The sequence below is a fragment of the Thalassophryne amazonica genome, chromosome 14 (genome assembly GCF_902500255.1).
Source record: "Thalassophryne amazonica chromosome 14, fThaAma1.1, whole genome shotgun sequence".
Classification (NCBI taxonomy): domain Eukaryota; kingdom Metazoa; phylum Chordata; class Actinopteri; order Batrachoidiformes; family Batrachoididae; genus Thalassophryne; species Thalassophryne amazonica.
In genome coordinates, this window is record NC_047116.1 from 26,401,956 (window position 1) to 26,425,268 (window position 23,313).

Sequence of the window (23,313 nt, forward strand, 5' to 3'; positions counted from 1 at the left end):
ACCTCTGTCACTTCCAGAAAAAATGTTGAATTTGATTAAACAGAAACTTGGGGTCACTGTAACCTCTGCCACTTCCAGGAAAATATTGAATTTGATTAAACAGAAACTTGGGGTCACTGTAACCTCTGTCACTTCCAGAAAAAAATGTTGAATTTGATTAAACAGAAACTTGGGGTCACTGTAACCTCTGCCACTTCCAGGAAAATATTGAATTTGATTAAACAGAAACTTGGGGTCAGTGTAACCTCTGTCACTTCCAGAAAAAATGTTGAATTTGATTAAACAGAAACTTGGGGTCACTGTAACCTCTGTCACTTCCAGAAAAAATGTTGAATTTGATTAAACAGAAACTTGGGGTCAGTGTAACCTCTGTCACTTCCAGAAAAAATGTTGAATTTGATTAAACAGAAACTTGGGGTCAGTGTAACCTCTGTCACTTCCAGAAAAAATGTTGAATTTGATTAAACAGAAACTTGGGGTCACTGTAACCATTGTCACTGCCAGCAAAAATGTTGAATTTGATTAAACAGAAACCTGGGGTCACTGTAACCTCTGTCACTTCCAGAAAAAATGTTGAATTTGATTAAACACAAACTTGGGGTCTGTGTAACCTCTGTCACTTCCAGAAAAAATGTTGAATTTGATTAAACACAAACTTGGGGTCTCTGTAACCTCTGTCACTTCCAGGAAAAATGTTGAATTTGATTAAACACAAACTTGGGGTCTCTGTAACCTCTGTCACTTCCAGGAAAAATGTTGAATTTGATTAAACACAAACCTGGGGTCTCTGTAACCTCTGTCACTTTCAGGAAAAATGTTGAATTTGATTAAACAGAAACTTGGGGTTGCTTTAACCTCTGTCACTTATAGGAAAAATGTATTTGATTAATCAGAAACTTGGGGTCCCTGTAACCTCTGTCACCTACATGAAAAATGTTGAATTCAGTTTAAAAAAACTTGGGGGCACTTAGTGATATAAAATCAAAATTTGTTCCAAGGGTCAAAGGTCAAAAAGGATTTCGGGTCATTTTCAGAAAAAAAAGTTCAGTTGGATTAAAAGAAACATGGAGTCATTGAGTAATGTAACATTTATTCTCCAGAATAAGTGTTACAGAAAGGGCTATTTTTGTCTCACAGTCAAAGGTCAAATTGAAATTTTCACTCATTTACAACAAAACATGTTGAATTGAATTAAATAGAAACTTGGGGTCACTAAGTAATTTAAGATTAAAATAGGCTCTCCTGTCTCAGTGGTTACTGAGATACAGTGAGGGATGATTTCATTATTGTCAAAGATCAAAATAGAGTTTTTGCTTATATTACCAGAAAAGCACTGATAAATGTGAATAAACAGAGAGTTGGAATTTAATTCAAGACCAAAATTTGCTCTTTTGAGCAGATTTGAGGTACAGTAAGGGGCCATTCCACCTGGGTCAATGGTCAAAAATGGAATCTCCAGTCATTTTCACTAATCATGCCATTTGGATCAACTAGAAACTTGAGGTCTTGGATTAATTTGCGCTCAAAATTTGCTCTCTGTTATATCTGAGTAGGGACAAAACTTTTGTTTTGGCAGTTACCATGGTACCACTTCAGTTTCTGAGAAAATGTTCTATTTGAAGCCATAGAGACCTGTAATATGCATAATTTCACCATTAACATGTTTTTGTGTGACACGTTGCAGTGATGTTGTGTGCATTCTGTTGTTTTACCATCAGATGTCAACCTTTGCGGTGACTTTCCACACAGATTAAGTTTGCTTCTTTTAAAGATATCAGATATCAGAATGTATTTTCTTTCTTTCTTTTAGTAAACTGACTGCTAGGCGACAAATTGTAAGAAATCCACAGAGTGGATGCGCCATATAGTGTTGCAAATGTGTTCTAATCTTATGCATAAACATTATATATGTGTGTAATTTATCATTTATTGGATCCATTGCTTTAACATAATTAACAAAATGTAGATAAAAGCTCATGTAAAGTATGAGATTTTTTTTACTTTAGTGTAATCCATGTATGAGACCATGTCTGAACAGAAATATGTAAATCAGATCCGCCGATGAAATTATTAATAAAACAAGAGCATACATACTTTTAAAAAGGTTAACATGATGTATATGAACCTGGATTGTCAAATTTTACTGCCATTACTATAAAGATTATATTAATTATCTGAACTGCCATTCTATGAAAGCGCAGACATCTAATTGATCTGTTTGTTTAATTTTAATCAATTGTAATTGGTTGTGTTCTTTGATGGAAAATACAATCTTACTAACAGCAATGATGGAAGATGATGTTCTCACCATAAGACTTTGTAAGTAATGTAAGACTTCTGTAAGTAATGTGATGGGGGAGCAGATCATTCTGAATTATTTTTTTGGTCTGAATATTTAATCTTCCATTTTCTTGTGAGATCTACAACAAAAGAGTGAAATCTCCTTAAGATATCAGAAATAAAAGCTTTGAATGCCCTTGATGTTATGATGTATGGTGTTGATTATTGCTCTTGGAGAAGAGGTCCTATATTGGCCCTGAAGCCTGTTGGTGCCGGTACTTCTATCCGGATTCCGTAGCATCAAGTGGATGAGAGTCAATGACTCCCCCTAGATGGGAAGAAGGTTACTTCCCCAGCTGAGGCCATTTACATCTGGGTGGACGTAGACAATGTAGATTAAAGGCATGATTTACTAAGATCCCAAATAATGTGTGCTAAATTGCGTGGACAATCTAAACATTTGCATATTTGAGTGGTGACAGTTTAGTGCGTGATTTATTGAGTAAATGTGCTGCACATGTTAATGGACATAAGCGCAAAATAAAATTAAATCAGCTGCTTAAGTTACTGGATGTAGGTGGAAGACACCTCTTTATCTTAATCTATTGTACACTTCCAAAATGTATCCTGCCTTATTTTATCCCACGGAAACAAATGAAGTGCCCGAGCTGTCATTTGGTGGGGAGGAATAGGGAAACTTCTTGCGTATGTGTGAATTTTTTTCCCTCCCGCAGAATACATCAGCTGCCAGCAATCAGCCTTAGAGTGAAAATATGTACTGAGCACCTGTCAGATTCTCATTTATTATAGCATGGCAGAAGGACTTGAGCAAAGGTTCTGCATTAAGGTTCTGCATTAAAAAGCCTGGTGATACCCAAGTGGAAACCATTCGCAAAAGTTCTTGGATGGTGACACGATGGTCATCTATGATCAAAGTCTGTATTGTGTCAATCCCTTGATCATTTCAGCTTGTGGATGACCTACTGGAACCAGCTTTGCTCTCCACCGATGTGCACCCGTTTTTTAAGCGGTTATACCACTCTTTTATTTGCATTTTGCTCATAGGATCACCTCCAAAAGCCTGGTGATACCCAAGCTGAAACCATTTGCAAGTTTCAGTTGGAGGTTACCTCGTCAGTCTGAGCCTGGCAAGGCTCCATGGCACACCTGGCCACTAGGCGCTGACAGGCCTTCCGTACAGCCCCTAGCTCCAGATGGGGCCCAGGGCTTCCTCCAGGCCAGGTCACACTCCCTCTGCCAATTTGTTCATGGAGTTTTTGTGAACCATTCTTACTCGGGCTCCTCGCCTGAGACGTTTGCCATGGGAGACCCCACCAGGAACACAAATGGACTGTATTTATATAGCTCTTTTCCATCTGCATCAGATGTTCAAAGCGCTTTACACATCAATGCCTCACATTCACTCCAATGTGAGGCTGCTGCCATGCAAGGCACCCACTACACATCTGGAGCAACTAAGGGATTCAGGACCTTGCCCAGGGGGCTTTAGTAATTTTCTGGTCAGGCTGGGATTTGAACCAAGGATCCTCTGGTCTCAAGCCCAACACTTATCCACTAGACCATCACCCCCCCCAAAAGGCTCCAGACAGCAGCTCTCAGGTTCATAGTGACACACAAACCTCTCACCAGTGATAAGGTGATGGTTCCCACAGAGGTTTTAAAGAAGCAAGCACAAAAAAAAATCAAATATACCCCATGATTACAAAGAATGATTTTTTTCTTTTTTTTATTCCTTGCAGTCTCTGTGCTAGAACAACAATCTGTCAAGCGCCATCAATTAATGCCAAGGTTTCAAACTTGCAAAATTGAGACGCTATCAGCACGTGTTAAATTTCCTTTTGGCCTTGATAAATTGTGTTGTGTGTGCAGTCCTCGCCAATTTACATACTTCCTTCCACAGTTTTGCACTCTCGGGTGGACAAACCCTAAATTGCATATTCTTGGATGCAAACACCTAAGTTAATACTATTTTGCACATTTTACAGACGCAACCCACATTGTGTTAGTAAATCAGCATGCAGATGTATCTGTAAGAGCAATGGTTTTTGTGCACATTTTTACACACAAATCTGTAGTGAATCAGGCCCTACGTGTCTTGTCCAAAGACACAGACAGGTAGCATGAGCAGGATTCAATAACAAAACACCCTGAGTCTGGGGAGCAGTGTGAGCAGATCCAGTGAGTTGGGGATGACGGAAGGGTCCACCATCCCCAACAAACTAGAGCCACTCATATTGCTCCCCAGATGAGGGATGTTTTGTTTTAATACCTCAGAAAATTATTTCATTTTTAAAATTATATGTTAAATAAGATTATTCATCTTTAATTCATATTTATTTTGTGAGTAGATGACAAATTCATATTACGCACCGACTGGAAATGACCTTTGACACATCACGTGACCAAAAAATAGTGCATACGGCCAACAAAGATGGGCGAAGGTAAACAGTTCCACACAACATGGATCCGCTACGACAGAAACAGGGGTACTGGATCCATTAGAAATCTAGTCGATCCACCCAACACTGAGGTATAAAAACCTGGATCTACATAAAAGGAGGCCAACTCCTTATCTATTCAGGTACCAATACTACAATTACAGTTGGAAGATTATATTGTTTTAAAGGAGAGCCACAGCTGTGCTGATTTTGTTTTTGTTATCAAACATTTAATATATATTCAGTTATAGTCTAAATTATTTGCGGTCCAATCATTTGTCCATAACTGGATAAAGTAGCCTATACCAATACCAATATACACTGGACCAGTGATTCTCAACCAGGGTGCCGCGGCCCGTATGCTGAATTTATGAGATCATGAGATGAAATAAACGGTCAAATATCTTTAAAAACACATTTAAAAAATGAGAATATATGAATGAACTGAGCCACAAAAAAAAAAACAATGTTCAGACGCAGAGATCACAAAAAGCAGGTGAGAACTCTGAACTTTAACAGCTGTTATTTTCCAAAGGTATTTATTTGTTCAATCTTGAGCTTAATGCAGTGTTTAAGCACAAAACGTGACTGATGAGGAGAAACAATTTCAGAAATGCAACAGAAACAACCACAAATCAGAAAAAGTTGGGACTGTATGTAAAATGAAGATAAAAATAAAAATGTTGCACCATTCCCAGTTTCTCCACTCACAGAAGCCAAACGTTCTTCCAGAGTTGTGTAATTATACTACAATAGTAGAATATAAAGAAGGGGGGAAAAAAAATAGACAATATATTCGTCAATCGCAATTATTTGTCTGACAATTAATCGTCTCCAGAAATTCCTAATCGTGACAGCCCTACTTGAGATCAGAGCGCAAAATGCTTGAGGATTTTCAAAATGTGCTGTTTTCTGTATCGATTTTCTATTAATAATAATAATAATAATGATATCTGGGTTTTGCGCAAAACCAGAGGTAATAGCATTATAATATTATTTTGGTTGGTGGTGTGCCGCAGGATTTTGTAAATATAAAAAGGGTGCCGCGGCTCAAAAAAGGTTGAAAATCACTGCACTGGACAAACTGTGCATCAATCTGTGTTTACCAGTAAAAATCAATTTTAATGAAACATAAATACCAGCAGTGGAATGATACACATGCTCCACAATTCAATACATATCACCATACATAATGACATGATCATTGTTCACAGTAATTACTGTATGTAGAAAGCAATCTGTGGTGAATGTTTAACTTTAAAGAAAAAATATTCTGAAGTATAAACTGAAATCCTTTTTCATATTTGCATATTTTATAAATCATTTAGGATTCTTCTGCAAGGGGTAATTATTTCTTCCATAAAATCTTTCACTTTTCATAATATCATGGTACTCATTTAAAGAAAACAATATAATTCGATACACGCCCCATGATATGATTATCGCGATACACAATGTATTGTTCCACCCCTAATAAAAATTGGCTAAATTCCTATAAAATAAGTGCCACTTAAACATGAGTGTGTTGTGTAGAGTTTGTAAAGAGCTCCTCTGCCTTGGAATGGAGGCGTCAACCTCAATTGTCATATGTATGTCTGTCCATCAGGCAAGCACAATCAATTAATGCCAGTTATCCCCAAAATTATACCCAGAATTATCCCCAGAATTATTTATACTCAACAAAAATATAAACGCAACACTTTTGGTTTGCTCCCATTTTGTATGAGATGAACTCAAAGATCTAAAACTTTTTCCACATACACAATATCACCATTTCCCTCAAATATTGTTCACAAACCAGTCTAAATCTGTGATAGTGAGCACTTCTCCTTTGCTGAGATAATCCATCCCACCTCACAGGTGTGCCATATCAAGATGCTGATTAGACACCATGATTAGTGCACAGGTGTGCCTTAGACTGCCCACAATAAAAGGCCACTCTGAAAGGTGCAGTTTTGTTTTATTGGGGGGGGGATACCAGTCAGTATCTGGTGTGACCACCATTTGCCTCATGCAGTTCAACACATCTCCTTCGCATAGAGTTGATCAGGTTGTCAATTGTGGCCTGTGGAATGTTGGTCCACTCCTCTTCAATGGCTGTGCGAAGTTGCGACGACGAACTGGAGTCAGGTCGGGACCCCGATGAGGACGACGAGCATGCAGATGAGCTTCCCTGAGACGGTTTCTGACAGTTTGTGCAGAAATTCTTTGGTTATGCAAACCGATTGTTTCAGCAGCTGTCCGAGTGGCTGGTCTCAGACGATCTTGGAGGTGAACATGCTGGATGTGGAGGTCCTGGGCTGGTGTGGTTACACGTGGTCTGCAGTTGTGAGGCTGGTTGGATGTACTGCCAAATTCTCTGAACGCCTTTGGAGACGGCTTATGGTAGAGAAATGAACATTCAATACACGAGCAACAGCTCTGGTTGACATTCCTGCTGTCAGCATGCCAATTGCACGCTCCCTCAAATCTTGCGACATCTATGGCATTGTGCTGTGTGATAAAACTGCACCTTTCAGAGTGGCCTTTTATTGTGGGCAGTCTAAGGCACACCTGTGCACTAATCATGGTGTCTAATCAGCATCTTGATATGGCACACCTGTGAGGTGGGATGGATTATCTCAGCAAAGGAGAAGTGCTCACTATCACAGATTTAGACTGGTTTGTGAACAATATTTGAGGGAAATGGTGATATTGTGTATGTGGGAAAAAGTTTTAGATCTTTGAGTTCATCTCATAGAAAATGGGAACAAAACCAAAAGTGTTGCGTTTATATTTTTGCTGAGTGTATCTTGTCCGTCAGCCACAGACATTACATGACAGGCTGTGGTTTGCCTTAAAACAGACATGTCAAAAATAACCCTTTTATTTATTTTGCAAAAAGAAAGCCAGTAACAACCACTACAACCCCTGGCAAAAATTATGGAATCACCAGCCTCGGAGGATGTTCATTCAGTTGTTTAATTTTGTAGAAAAAAAGCAGATCACAGACATGACACAAAACTAAAGTCATCTCAAATGGCAACTTTCTGGCTTTAAGAAACACTATAAGAAATCAAGAAAAAAAGATTGTGGCAGTCAGTAACGGTTACTTTTTTAGACCAAGCAGAGAAAAAAAATATGGACTCACTCAATTCTGAGGAATAAATTATGGAATCACCCTGTAAATTTTCATCCCCAAAACTAACACCTGCATCAGATCACATCTGCTTGTTAGTCTGCATCTAAAAAGGAGTGATCACACCTTGGAGAGCTGTTGCACCAAGTGGACTGACATGAATCATGGCTCCAACACGAGAGATGTCAGTTGAAACAAAGGAGAGGATTATCAAACTCTTAAAAGAGGGTAAATCATCACGCAATGTTGCAAAAGATGTTGGTTGTTCACAGTCAGCTGTGTCTAAACTCTGGACCAAATACAAACAACATGGGAAGGTTGTTAAAGGCAAACATACTGGTAGACCAAGGAAGACATCAAAGCGTCAAGACAGAAAACTTAAAGCAATATGTCTCAAAAATTGAAAATGCACAACAAAACAAATGAGGAACGAATGGGAGGAAACTGGAGTCAACGTCTGTGACCGAACTGTAAGAAACCACCTAAAGGAAATGGGATTTACATACAGAAAAGCTAAATGAAAGCCATCATTAACACCTAAACAGAAAAAAACAAGGTTACAATGGGCTAAAGAAAAGCAATCGTGGACTGTGGATGACTGGATGAAAGTCATATTCAGTGATGAATCTCGAATCTGCATTGGGCAAGGTGATGATGCTGGAACTTTTGTTTGGTGCCGTTCCAATGAGATTTATAAAGATGACTGCCTGAAGAGAACATGTAAATTTCCACAGTCATTGATGATATGGGGCTGCATGTCATGTAAAGGCACTGGGGAGATGGCTGTCATTACATCATCAATAAATGCACAAGTTTATGTTGATATTTTGGACACTTTTCTGATGTTTAAGGATGATGAAATCATTTTTCAAGAAGATAATGCATCTTGCCATAGAGCAAAAACTGTGAAAACATTCCTTGCAAAAAGACACATAGGGTCAATTTCATGACATAGGGTTAATGTCAACGAGCAGATGTGATTTGATGCAGGTGTTAGTTTTGGGGATGAAAATTTACAGGGTGATTCCATAATTTATTCCTCAGAATTGAGTGAGTCCATATTTTTTTCCTCTGCTTGGTCTAAAAAAGTAACCATTACTGACTGCCACAATCTTTTTTTCTTGATTTCTTATAGTATTTCTTAAAGCCAGAAAGTTGCCATTTGAAATGACTTTAGTTTTGTGTCATGTCTGTGATCTGCTTTTTTCCTACAAAATTAAACAACTGAATGAACATCCTCCGAGGCCGGTGATTCCATAATTTTTGCCAGGGGTTGTAATAGTCCCTCTTAATTCTCAAATGAGCCACCCTAATTTGTTATGTTCTTCATGGACTAACAAGTTTATTTTATTTATTTTTGAAAAGCCTGTTTCACATAATATTTTCCTCGGTTAACCAGCGCAGCCATTTAAAAGCCTATTTCTCAACTGTCAGGTTTAGGAGGAATTAGAACCCAGCTCAAACACACACACACGTATTGATATAGTGTATATTTTTGTGACAATATAAGCCACAGTTTATAGATGAATAATTGTCAACTAATACTGTCTGTTATGTGTCGGACGCAGCTCGGAGAACCGACCAGCGTTTGAAGGACCCAGTATGAAATAAGCAGAGCACGGTACAAAGGCTAACTGAATTTAATACATAACAGTGATACAAAAAATAACAAAAGAAAGTGCGGTCTGGCGTGGTGCGCTCCCAGCAGCGCTAACGGTCCGGAGCCAGAAGCTGTTCGGACCCAAGGACCCCGTCGACACCCCCCAGGTGGCCGCAACAAACCGAGTCTGTGAAAGAAGGAACCATTATGTGAGTCCACACTCTACACACAGAGAGAACACTTAAAGGTGTACAAACAGCAAACACTTCCTGGCTTGATTACTAATCAGCTTCCCAACCTGCAGGCATGGAACATCCAGTTCACAAAACTCCACTGCAGTGGAAGCCGATACATGACTAACATACAGCTCAATATAATAAGGTGTGAGGGACACCACATTTACTGACTGTATAAATGTTAGTCACAAAATCTAACGTACCTCAGGAAGTGTGCTGACGAGCGTGAGACCTCACCCCCTCCTCTTTCACAGACCGTGCATCAAACCCTGGACGTTCTCTGCATCCACTGATGATGAGATGGCTCCCGAGACGACGATCTCACCCGTCTGGTCACAAGGTCGAGTCTCTGGCAAATACACACTGTATACTCCAGTCTTAAATGCCACCATGTTCCAATCCATATAGATGCACCTCAGCTGTAAGTCCTGACGAGCTGCAGGTGATCAGGGTGAGGTCCTGATAACCTCAGCAACACAGCCACTCAGTCCCAAATGCAAGCCACCTGGAAGGAAAAACAAAAGACAGAAACAAAAAGGCAGCCAGGCCCCCCAGCCATACAACACTGTCTTGGCACAAAATACAAGAACACAAACTGATGGGTTTAAATCCTTTTATTTACAAACACCTCTGCAAGTATAATTAGTTAGAATTTGTTGGAGAATATAATTATTGTTGATGCACCTTCAACACAATATACCAGGATTGAATTTAATATGTATTTGTTGCATTTGTATACATATGCAACAAATACATACATATTCACCAGGGTGTTATTGTAAATAATAATTTTTTTCTTAATAACTTACCTGGTTAAATAAAGGCTAAATCAAATATGTTAATTCATTTTTTTAACTTGAATGTAGGTTGATTTGTTTTACACTGATTATTTTAGACATCTGAGTTCAAAAAAGATTCCAATCTTTGACCTATAAATGTTCTCTCTCTCTCTCTCTCTCACTCACACACACACACACACTACATGAGTGATACAGATTATTCATGTTCAGAACTAAACAGTAAAGGTGGTAATTACAGAATGGCCCTATATTTAGATTTTTATATAAGAAACTTAAGCTTTAAAAAGGCCAACTTAACAATAAACAGTTTTTGCTTTTATGACAGTACTACCCTGATATTTGTCACTGATTTTAATTAATTTTCAACTCATAATATTCTAATTAGGTAACATTTACTCTTATCAGTCTACAGAAATAACTTCTGATATATATCTGATCTGATATATTTTAGTGCAATTAATAAAGTCATTCAAAAAAAATTCAAACTGTGAAAATGAGACACAATTTGAGCTGTAAATGCTAAAATATTGCCAAAAAGATAATCATTTGTGCAAACTTAATTTAAATGTGTGTATCAACAGTACTGTTGCAAAGGTTTGTGACACATTTCTTTTTGATAATAAAACTACAAAATACATTTTAGATTAGCTCCTGCAATTTACAAGAAAATCAGGTTACAGTAATTAAGTTTTTCCAGTTTTTCCAATCATTTTATTACTGCATACACCTACAACTTTTTTTTTTTTTTTTAATTTTAATGAAAATGAGATTTGTAACTTGACAGTTGATTTGTTTAATAAAGTAGACAAAAAAGTTTGCATTTGATTTTTTATTATTATGATTATTATTATTTATTTTTCGTGGGGGGTCAGGGTCATTTATTTCATTGTCTGTTGCCTGTCAGACATAATATCTATCAAAATTTGAGGTTGTCCCAAACTTTTGTACATGCAGACTCTTGAATTTAAAATGGCAAGCATTTGAACTGAAACAATTCCCTGCTGGTACTAACAGTGTATGGCTTGGACAGTAAAAATGTAGATGAGTGGATGAATGAGTTCATCCATCCCAGCCAACTTATTTTGGCAATAACTCCAAAACATCATCATCTTGTCACTCACCAAATCAAAAGAACATATAATGAGAAAAAAACAAAACAAAAACATTGTTGCATCTGGTGCACTCTGATGTCTCAGAGTGACTGAAAGACAATCTGTTTTATGTATGCAATATCCCACACACATACTGCCCCCTGCTGGATGTTTAGTAGAGGTGCACGCCTATCCCCGGTCAAGTGCTTAACTCTTCCCAGGGGATCCCTAGGCATTGCCAACCCAGCTGGGAAATATATTGCCTCTAGCATGTCCTATCCTAGGTCTTCCCCCAGGGCCTCCTCCCAGTTGGACATGCCTGGAAGATCTCTGTAGGGAGACAACCAAAGGGCATCCTCACCGGATGCCCAAACCACCTCTGCTGGCTACTGTCCATGCAAACGAGCAGCAGCTCTACTCCGAGTCTCTCCCGGATAGTCAAGCTTCTCACCCTGTCCAGGGTTGTCAGCACAGATACCCAATGGGGGAATCTTGTTTCTGCTGCTTTTATCTGTGATTTTATTCTTTCAGTCATGACCCAAAGTTCATAACCATAGGTGAGGATAGAAACTTAAATCGACTAGTAAATTGAGAGTCTCACCTTCTAGGTCAAGGAAGGGTTACTGCCCCAAGTGGTGGAATGTAAGTATCTTGAGGCCTTCTTCACGAGTGGGGGTAATTTGGAGCATGAGATCATGTTTACATCCTGGTATCAAAAACAGATTTTGTCTCTATAGGTAGTTCCCCCTTCCTTGACACCTGAACACAGGGTAAATTTCTTTCCACCTTCTTAGTTTAAGACAGAGGTGGGACAAAGTCACCATCAAGTCATGAATCAGCAAGTCCCAAGTCAAGTCTCAAGTCATAATGACCACCAATTGTTTGAAAGCTGACTTGAGACTTGACTTGGGACTTGCTGATTGATGACTTGAGAATGACTTGACAGTGACTTTGTCCCACCTCTGGTTTAAGATCTTTAAAGCCATAAAATTGTGTATAATTATGGCCGTGATTGCTTTCATTGACAGCTGCTGAGCTGATCCCAACCCTGGTAAGGTCCTTAATTCATTGTCCGATCACTGCAGTTGCTGGCTGTTGACTGAGGACTGCGTCTGTCATTCTCTTTTATTATAATCACAGAGAAAATATGGCTTGCTGTGTGGTGAAACGTTGAAATGGATCATCTAAGATGTCCCTGCTCATGCTCCAACTTACCCCCCACTCATGAACAAGATATTTAAACTCCTCCACTTGGGGCAGTAACTCTCCCCTGACCCAGAGGGGAGAGCCCCCACTTTTCTGACATAGAACCACTGTGTCAAATTTGGAGGAACTGATTCCCATTCCACTCGCCTCACACTCAGCTTCAAACCTGCTCAGTGCACCTCAGAGGTCACTGCCTGATGAAGCCAACAGAACTATATCATCCGCAAAAAGCAAAGATGTAACTCTGAGGTCACCAAACTGGACACCCTCCAGTCCCTGACTGTGCCTTGAAATCCCATCCATGACCATCAGGAACAGGATTGGTGACAAGGGGCAGCCCTGGCCAACAAACACCTCCACCTTATTGTGGTGGAGGGGTTTGTGTGCTCCAGTGATGCTGGGAACTGCATTGTCAGGAGCATTAGTTCCTGGTAAGTCCACCCTTGGCAAATTGGTCCCAGGTGAGGAAACAGACAAATGGTGATCCAGTAGACTCTTTATGATGGACACAAAAAGGGCAGAGGCACCTTGCCCGGATTAGGGGCCTCCTCCTGGAGTCAGGCCTGGGGGAGGGTGTGGAGGGGTTGGAGGGACTCGAAGGCTAGTGCCTGGTGGCTGGGTCTACAACAGTGAGACTTTATCGGGCTCAGCCAGAAAAAACAATATGGTGTCACCTCCATGGGCTCACCAACCACAATGGGAGTGTAAAGGGCCTGTGCACTGTGTTATGGGCAGTGGACAGGAGCAAATGCGCAGACGGACTGACACTTGGTTATGATACCTATTATGTGGGCAAATTCTAGAAAAAATATACAACATATTAGGAACGTAAAACCATAATTAACCAGTAGATAGTATGTGTGGCTGGGGATAGTGCCAAAATGTTTGTGATGCTAACTCAAAACACAGTTCTGTGATATTTCAAAAGCTGTTTCGACCATTGTTCCAGAGTCCCTATTAAAAGGAAACCATCACTACCTGGGCAAATTCATAACAAAATATACAACAGAATGGGAAACCAGAATTATACAATAGAACATGTGTCTGGCAATAGTGCCAGAGCTTTTTGTTAGTTCTACAAATAGGTGACACTAATGCAAAACACTCTTCTGGAGCATTTCATAACCTGTTTCAAACAATTCTGTTGCATGTTTATGAAAAGATAATCAAACATAGTGTTAATTTTACCCCAGTTCTTATTGTAATACTGTCCCTTACAAAGTACAAAGTCAAACTATTTCAGATTAAATGTATTTGAAATCACGGTGAAAAACAGGCCTGGATTCCGAAGAACTTCTCTCTCACAGGAGATCCATTTGTTCTGAACCAAGAACAAAGGACTAAAACAGTTTTTATAAAACACAATATGGGCGTGACAAAAGGGGGACCTTATTTTGCAAAATCCTTCCCTTATTGGTACCCTGTGGGCACAGAGGGAGGTCCAGCTCCTGCTCAAAACCTGTGTGATAACGGGACATATTATAATTTATATTTTAACTTGAATCTCTTTGTTCTAAGTGATAAAACCAGTTCAAATCAATTCCACATGCATGCTTAAGCAAATAACAGACTAAAAGTATACCAAACTAAGAGTATAACCATTTAAGTAAAGTAATTACATAATACAGCATGATGCACGATTATGTAGGGAAAATAATTACAAGGACAAAGCTGTCATAACAAATAGCTGGCATAAAGCAAAAGCTGTCTGGTTTGACTTTAACTTGTGTTTCATACTGCTGGATTTGTTTTCTAACAAAGGAACATTCTGTTTCATTTTTTTTGTTACCAGGTGGTCAGATCAGGGAACAGTGCAACTGCACCTTGGGGATGAATATATTGATCCATATCTTAGCATGCAGGTCTCTGACTTAGCTGCTGACTGCAGGTTGGTTGTGATACTGCTTGCATCACAACACTAACTGCACTGTGGATTCCTCAAAGTCGACCCTCTGTATCTAATGGAAAGACAAAAAGATAAGATATAAAACACTGACATCTGCAGGAAAGTGTTCGGAATCACAGCATTGAGGCTGGAGTTGACTCCTCATTCCCACTTATTTTAAAGTCACAATATTTTTATGAAGTACAAATCTATCTGAAACTCACAGACATCAATATTTCACAATTCTGTAGTACTTGCAGGAGTAACAAGCTTGACCTTATGATGCAGATGCAGACAATCTGCACACAGAATGAGCAAAAATGCTTGAGAATAAAGATGACTTTTCTCAGCAGGACATAAAGGATCACATGCTAAATTCAGACTTTGCTATTGCTGTTTTATAATGGACATCGCTGTTTGTTTGTCCACAGCGATAACTTTAAAACACAAAGAACAATTTCAATCAAGCTTGGTGGAAAAACTTTGTGAACTGACCTCTGGCACCACAGGTCATGTCAAGGTCAAACATCAAGGTTAAATTTGAAGCCATTGTCTCTATCACCTTAATTTTAATAATCTTTGCACCTGACCCCTGTTCATCTTATTTTCGATCCAAAGAGCTTTTCAGTTAGCTTTACTTATGTTAGCTTCATATTTAGTTAGCTTTAGAGTTAGTTTGCTTTAGATTATAATATTTGTGTAATCCAGTTACATTTAAATTCAAACAGCTTTGAAAAAAAAAATATATATATATATATATATCAGAATCAGAATCAGAATGCCTTTTACTGTCATTATACATTGGTACAACGAGATTAGGGCCATCCAGTTACAGTGCAATAAAATAGAATAAAAATAAAAATAGTGCAAAAAAAGAGATAAAAATAGTGCAAAAGTATATATCAAAAACAAGATATAAAGAAAAATTCAACAATGTAAGGAAAATATATATACAGTTGACACTAGTGCAAGGTGCGGCTAGGATATAAATATATTGCACAGAAATATATTTATATCCTAGCCGCACCTTGCACTATCTATCTATCTATCTATCTATCTATCTATCTATCTATCTATATATATATATATATATATATATATATACACACATTTAGACCTATCATTATTTTAATTATTTTAATCTTCTGGAATTTTTATCTCTGTAAAACCTTCCTTCTTGCTCTTTTTTTTTTTAAATCTCTGGTGGCTTAGCTTCTATCTTATTTGACCTTGAGTAGACATGAAACGATTTGTCGCTTAATCATATTATAAGCATTAAATGTCTTTCATGTCTTTCAACTGCACACTTTTTATGCGATGATTGCTATATATATATATATTTTTTTTGTCAATTTAATCTCATATTCAAGACAATAAGTGATATTAACTCATGCGGCAGAACGCAGCATCACAATGTACTTGATATACCTTTGCATCAAAATTTTGTGGGTAATAAAAATAATGTTTGTTTTTACGCTCTATAAAAAAATCTTGCAGTGATGCAGGGAAAAAAAATGGATTCACTGTTGTTCCCTTGGTAACAAGCAAACCCTTGCCCTTTTAGAGCCTCTTGACATTCGAGTGGATCATACCACTTCGCGTTCATGGGGGGTACGTGCTGGTACGCATTACAAAATTACATCTCTTAACCCCTAACTGACTACTTTGGATAAGCCCCCTTCAAAATCTGTAACTATTTATTACATTTTCCTCCAAAATATTTTATAATGACACACTAAAATTGCCTGGAGGTGTTAGCGTATCGTGGAAAACCCCTGCGGCACATTAAAATGACAGGCGTGCGGTAAGCTGTCAAAAGCTTGTTGCTTAAATCTGTGCGTTAGTACGAAGTAATGAAGAAATGGGGTCGTGTTACAAGACCACAACATTCCGCATTTTTGCGAACTGAGTCAGAATTAAACCGTAAAGACGTTTAGGTTGTACTTGCGAGCTTGTTTCCGTTAGTTCCGCTGTGTCTGAGGTGTTGCGTGACCGCTTAATCCTGCCGAGGGAGCGGCTCTCCGTGATGATGAGGTAAGCAGGTGCACCGCACCGCTAACGTAAGCTAATCACTGCTAAGTCCCGTATAATGTTCGCCCTTGGCATCAACTAAACAACTGTCTTCTGAGGAAGATAACATTATGTTATGGAACCACAATGAATGGCCTGTGGCAGTTTAGCAACTGAAAGTGAAAATAGTTGATGCCGAATTCGCCATGTACATAAATGCACTACAACTAGATGACGGTCAAGGTTAGATTTTTTTTGCCTTCAACATTTATGCTTACCATTTATTATGTAAAATCCAATACTTTTTAAAAATAATACATTATATAAGTCTCCAGGGGAGCATCCAGGATGTTCTGAAGGAGTGATCCACTCATTAGGTGACATAGTAACCAGTGCAAAGGGTAAAACAAAGCTATGTTCAGTACCTCTCTGAAGGCAAGGTCGTGACATCTCTGTTGTTTAATAATGCCCCAAAACTACTGCACTGTTGGGTGCACCCATGATAGTGCTAAAAGTGAAGCTCTCTTTTTAACTTGATCCAAGGCAACTGAGCCAGAATGAGTCTACCTCTCCCGGTGCAGTGCTAATACCTGTTGAAACTATTTTATTTGAATTCAAGGACAGGGTTTTGGATCACTTGCAGCATGGTGGCTTCATGTTTAGCACTATTTCCTCACAGTGAGAAGGTCCCCGGTTTGTTTCAGACCTGGTCCTTTCTGTGTGGAGTTTGCATGTTCTCTCCATGTTTGTGTGTGTTCCTTCCTGGCACTTCAACATCCTCCCACTTCGAAAGACATGCAGGTTTGGGAACTGTATGTATGTGTTGATCGTGCAATAGACTGGCAGCCTGTCCAAGGCGTCCAAGGCTAGGATAGACTCCAGCTCCTCCGTGACCCTTAACTGGAATAACTGGGTTTGGAAAATGGGCAGATTGCTTTGGATCACGCCTGAAAGTTTTGCAAATTTGGAAGGTCTGCGCTTCTTGGAATTGGTCAATCCAGGGAAATTTGATGAGACAAGTGTTTCCAGAGGAGGCATTTCAGAGTGTCCTGAAAAAATTGGCCAGTTCTTTGATTCAGGGAGACTGAGGTCTGAACTTCAAGTCCTATATTCAAACCAGGACTTGCAGGGCAACAGGGGAAAGCTATGTGATTTCTTGCTGTTTCTGAAAGACATGGAATTGGACAGTGCAATGCCTCAGGTATACAAACTGTTGTCATTAGTGGCAACGATTGGAGCTACATCTGTAGATGTAGAGAGGAGCTTCTCCTGTTTAAAGCGGCTCAAGTCCTACACCCGCAACACCATGGGCCAAGGCTGTTTAAGCAGCCTAGCTCTGCTGGCCATTGAGAGGACACTAGTCAAGTCCCTGGAAAAGACGCCTCGTTGGTACGACAGGGTCACAGATCATTTTCTTGAAAAGGAACGGAGGGTAGAATTTACGTATAAATAAACCGACACATTTTATGATGTAGGCCGAAATTGAGCTTCCCCTCCTTGAAAGACCAGCATCCGCCACTGTCATATACGTAATGTTGAGTGAAATTACAACCCCTGGCAAAAATTATGGAATCACCGGCCTCGGAGGATGTTCATTCACTTGTTTAATTTTGTAGAAAAAAGCAGATCACAGACATGACACAAAACTAAAGTCATTTCAAATGGCAACTTTCTGGCTTTAAGAAACACTATAAGAAATCAGGAAAAATAATTGTGGCAGTCAGTAATGGTTACTTTTTTAGACCAAGCAGAGGGAAAAAAATATGGACTCACTCAATTCTGAGGAATAAATTATGGAATCACCCTGTAAATTTTCATCCCCAAAACTAACACCTGCATCAAATCAGATCTGCTCGTTAGTCTGCATCTAAAAAGGAGTGATCACACCTTGGAGAGCTGTTGCACCAAGTGGACTGACATGAATCATGGCTCCAACACGAGAGATGTCAATTGAAACAAAGGAGAGGATTATCAAACTCTTAAAAGAGGGTAAATCATCACGCAATGTTGCAAAAGATGTTGGTTGTTCACAGTCAGTTGTGTCTAAACTCTGGACCAAATACAAACAACATGGGAAGGTTGTTAAAGGCAAATATACTGATAGACCAAGGAAGACATCAAAGCATCAAGACAGAAAACTTAAAGCAATATGTCTCAAAAATAGAAAATGCACAACAAAACAAATGAGGAATGAATGGGAGGAAACTGGAGTCAACGTCTGTGACCGAACTGTAAGAAACCACCTAAAGGAAATGGGATTTACATACAGAAAAGCTAAACGAAAGCCATCATTAACACCTAAACAGAAAAAAAACAAGGTTACAATGGGCTAAGGAAAAGCAATCGTGGACTGTGGATGACTGGATGAAAGTCATATTCAGTGATGAATCTCGAATCTGCATTGGGCAAGGTGATGATGCTGGAACTTTTGTTTGGTGCCGTTCCAATGAGATTTATAAAGATGACTGCCTGAAGAGAACATGTAAATTTCCACAGTCATTGATGATATGGGGCTGCATGTCAGGTAAAGGCACTGGGGAGATGGCTGTCATTACATCATCAATAAATGCACAAGTTTACATTGATATTTTGGACACTTTTTTTATCCCATCAATTGAAAGGATGTTTGGGGATGATGAAATCATTTTTCAAGATGATAATGCATCTTGCCATAGAGCAAAAACTGTGAAAACATTCCTTGCAAAAAGAGACATAGGGTCAATGTCATGGCCTGCAAATAGTCCGGATTTCTTATAGTGTTTCTTAAAGCCAGAAAGTTGCCATTTGAAATGACTTTAGTTTTGTGTCATGTCTGTGATCTGCTTTTTTTCTACAAAATTAAACAACTGAATGAACATCCTCCGAGACCGGTGATTCCATAATTTTTGCCAGGGGTTGTAATATTTGAACTTATAGTCCAGAAATTATACAAATCAAGTAAATGAAATGGTTGAATTGCCAAAGAATTGGTGCAGATAATATGTGCAGAAACTTTCACAAACACAATGACAGGTTTGTAATTAGAGTCTAAAATAAGCAGAGTTTGATGCTGATCGTACCAACATAGTTCAGAATGGCAGAATAAATTCAACACATTTCATGATGCAGGAGTGAAAGTTTGTCACTTATCAGTGTAAATGAGTAGCTTTTAGGTCTTCTTTCATTCATTGTTATTCTCGTTCATTTTGGGAGCATAAATATAGCGTTGAACTGGTGTTTAATCCGTCTGCTGTCATATTCTGAGTGCATTGCCAGTGCTGTCTTGCTCCAAGCTGTACAGCCAGCTTTCAGACGACATCACTGTCTGATTGTCGATTGGCTGATTCTCACTGGGAGGTTCTTCCTGGAGGCTGGCAGTCAGACAGGAAGGGGGGTGGCTGGAAATGCTTCAGCTAAAGAGAGACTTTTTTTCCACCCTGAAGTGCTGTGAAAAGAAAATCTTTGCTCACTGAATTAGCAGGCAAAAGAAAGGAAGGGTAGTTGTTGCAGTTATAAGTTATCTTCTCACCTGCAGCCAGTGTGAATTTAGAGACAGAGGTCCTTTTCTACTGCATGGAGAGAGAGAGAGAGAGAGAGGTAGGTTTTCTTGCTTTTTCCTGATTTGGCATCTAAAGGAATTCGCTGCATTACACTGTGGAACACCATGTATATGCTGCTATAGTCTAAAAACTGTTATGAACAGCAGAGTTTATTCAAAATCTGAATGTTCAGCTCATACAAATTCATTCAGCCTTTGCTTTACTGTAATTCTCTGCCCGCTCAGCAACTTCCTGTTTATTCTGCTGCTAAGTACACACGTCTGTCCATCCTGTTCTGTGATTAACTCCAACACAATGTGTTTGCACGGGTTTTGTGTTACTTTTCCTGTAGTCTACTTGATTATTGAGCTTGAAGTCATCATATCTGATTCAAGTGTTCACAAACGCTTATGACAAACTTTAGTATCATAGTAGGTAATAAGATACCTACTACGATAGAAAATAATGAAGTTATTACAGTAAAAGAATCAGTATGTACACACACGGTCTGATAATTCATGTTGGTCAAGAATTTATATATGATGAGTAGACACTGATAAAATAACAACAAAATATAGCAAAATGCATTACAAATGTCTTATTATGCACATCTAAGGTTCTATGTTTTAGCCTTTTTAAATATTTATGCCGTAATTGCAAAAGTTTGCTAGTCTATAAAATATCAGAAAAGTAGTAAAAACATCAATATCAAGATGTTGAAAATACTGTATGATATTGACTACATAGTTGTATACATCTAATTTTGGTGTTAAATATGTTTTTGTCTTGCAGATCACCAACAGGAAGTGCCCTTGAGAAGGTGTCACCAACTTGAAGTTGGCCAGTGTGTGCTAACACTCAAACATCATCTCAGCTGTCCTTTGTCCCAACTTTCATAACTTCACCTCACAGAAAATTCAAAGAGATTTAATGTGGAGACAGAGAATCTGCCAAAGGATTACAGTCTGAGAATTTAAACATGACTGACAAGTCTGCAAATAACCTTTCTTGGCTAATACTGATGGGAACAAGCAAATTTGGAATGTACACCTGAATGTATGACAGACCAAACACCTCCATTCGGGATTAATTAGAAATTTGTACATAATCAACAGCCATAGAGTCTTTCTGCTCAGGACTTGAGGAGTTCGTCTTTATTCAACTGCACTAGATAGCAAGAACAACTTGGAATCTTTTTTTTTATCATTATTATTATTTCTAATTAAGCCCCTTGGATATGGCGTTGAATGTTTCTTCAGTCAGAGACACGAAATGGCTAACTCTAGAAGTCTGTCGACAGTTTCAGCGGGGAAATTGTTCACGTAGTGATGAGGAATGCAAATTTGCTCATCCTCCAAAGAGCTGCCAAGTTGAAAATGGAAGAGTCATTGCCTGCTTTGACTCACTGAAGGTAAAAAAACAAAACAAAACTATGTACATTGTTCACACTGTAAAATTTCTGACTGTTTAATTATTACTTTCTAAAAGCATGACAAATTTGTCTTTCTGTGGATAAATATGGAACTTTTAATTTTCATTGGGGTTTTAACTATCCTGCCTTACGTTTTTAGCCGTTTCTCATGTGGCTAATGTTTTACCACCAACTGACTGCTAGAATGTCCCCTGAGGACCTTGTCAAAAAAGGAATGTTAAACATGAGAGGAGTTCAAGGTTGGACTTCAGAAGTACTCATTCATGTATTCAAGCAAATACATTTTTGCATTTTTGTCAGTTACAACTGCATTCACAGTAATTTATAATTGAAAATGCACCTCCTTCGTGTATTTAAACACGGTGGTCAGCAACTCAAAAGTTTGCAACAGTCATGATTTAAAATAATTATAATCCAAATCCATCCACACATACTGAAATATAATCTTTTCTCAAATTTAATGTAATTATCTATTTCAGATTCAAAACTGAAAATGAATGCTCTAAAGCCATTGTTTGTTATTCTTCACAAATTTAAAGGTGCCCAATCTGTTTCTAGGTATTTTAGGTATACATGAAATACATATTTTTCTCCAGGAAATTTAACGACTATCAAGATTGGCTTCCATTGATATTTGAAAAAGGCAAAATGCAGGAGCTTCTACGCCCAGGCAGAGGGGGTTGATTGGGTGGAGGAGGTCTTTGCCCCCACCCACCTCCACTGGGACCCTAGCGCCACCATGCTCTAAATTTCTGGGGAGAGCCCTGTTCACTATAATCTGCTGCATTGCCTTGACACTTGTTATGTTTGCATTTTGTAATAGTTTTATGCTTGCTAGATCAGGTAAAGTTACAGTCCAAACAATTTATGGTTTTGGGTACAATACAGGAGTAATATTACAGGAAATGTCATTTTTTTGGTTGAGTCAGTGTATTTATTATGCAGTCAATACCTTGTCTATAACTTGTACAGTATAATTTGCTAGAGATCCCAGTGCTTGACACTGGTTAGAGGCATGAATGCAGTAATGTGACACAGTAGGTGTTTGTCAGGGCACATTTATGACTCCTCACAAGTACTCAGATTCATTCTGTTGCTTTGTGTTGAGTGTTATCATAGGGGATAGTGAATGAGTGAGTGATTCACAACTGAGCTCTGGTGCTTTACATAGTGACTCATATATTTTACTGGTAAATTTCAACAGAACAGCACCATTATTAACATTGTGCCTGTGTTCTCCCTGGTACGAGAAGTCAAACTGTGCCATGAAAAGACTGTATTGTCCCTCAGATATACAAAAGTAGATCAACTTTAAAGACATGAACTGAAAACACATTTGTCCCAAACTGCCTGTACACACTCCTTACTCCTGTACAACGTTCAGTTCTTTGGCTGAGTAAATGATGTTGTTGATACCCCTAATTTAGGACCCTAATCCAGTACTGTTCTATTGGTCTGGAACTTAGAAAAAATTTCAGTCGGTCACATCTGGAAGAGTATACTTTTAGCACTTTTTCTTTGTTTGTTTGTATAGATCCACACTTTCCAGATTTGAATGAACATTATCCAAAGAGTTAAATGCTCTGCCAGAATTCAACAATGCAGTTTTCAACATTACAGAGAGTGCTGTAACATTATGGAGATTTAAAATTGTAGTTGTTTGGACATTCGCTATGGG

The 23,313-nt window shown here is 38.7% G+C and overlaps 1 pseudogene; it reads left to right on the plus strand.

The window, feature by feature from the left end:
- The first annotated feature begins 16,481 nt into the window (after nt 1-16,481).
- LOC117524377 overlaps nt 16,482-23,313 on the plus strand; it is a 32,851-nt pseudogene continuing 26,019 nt past the window's right edge.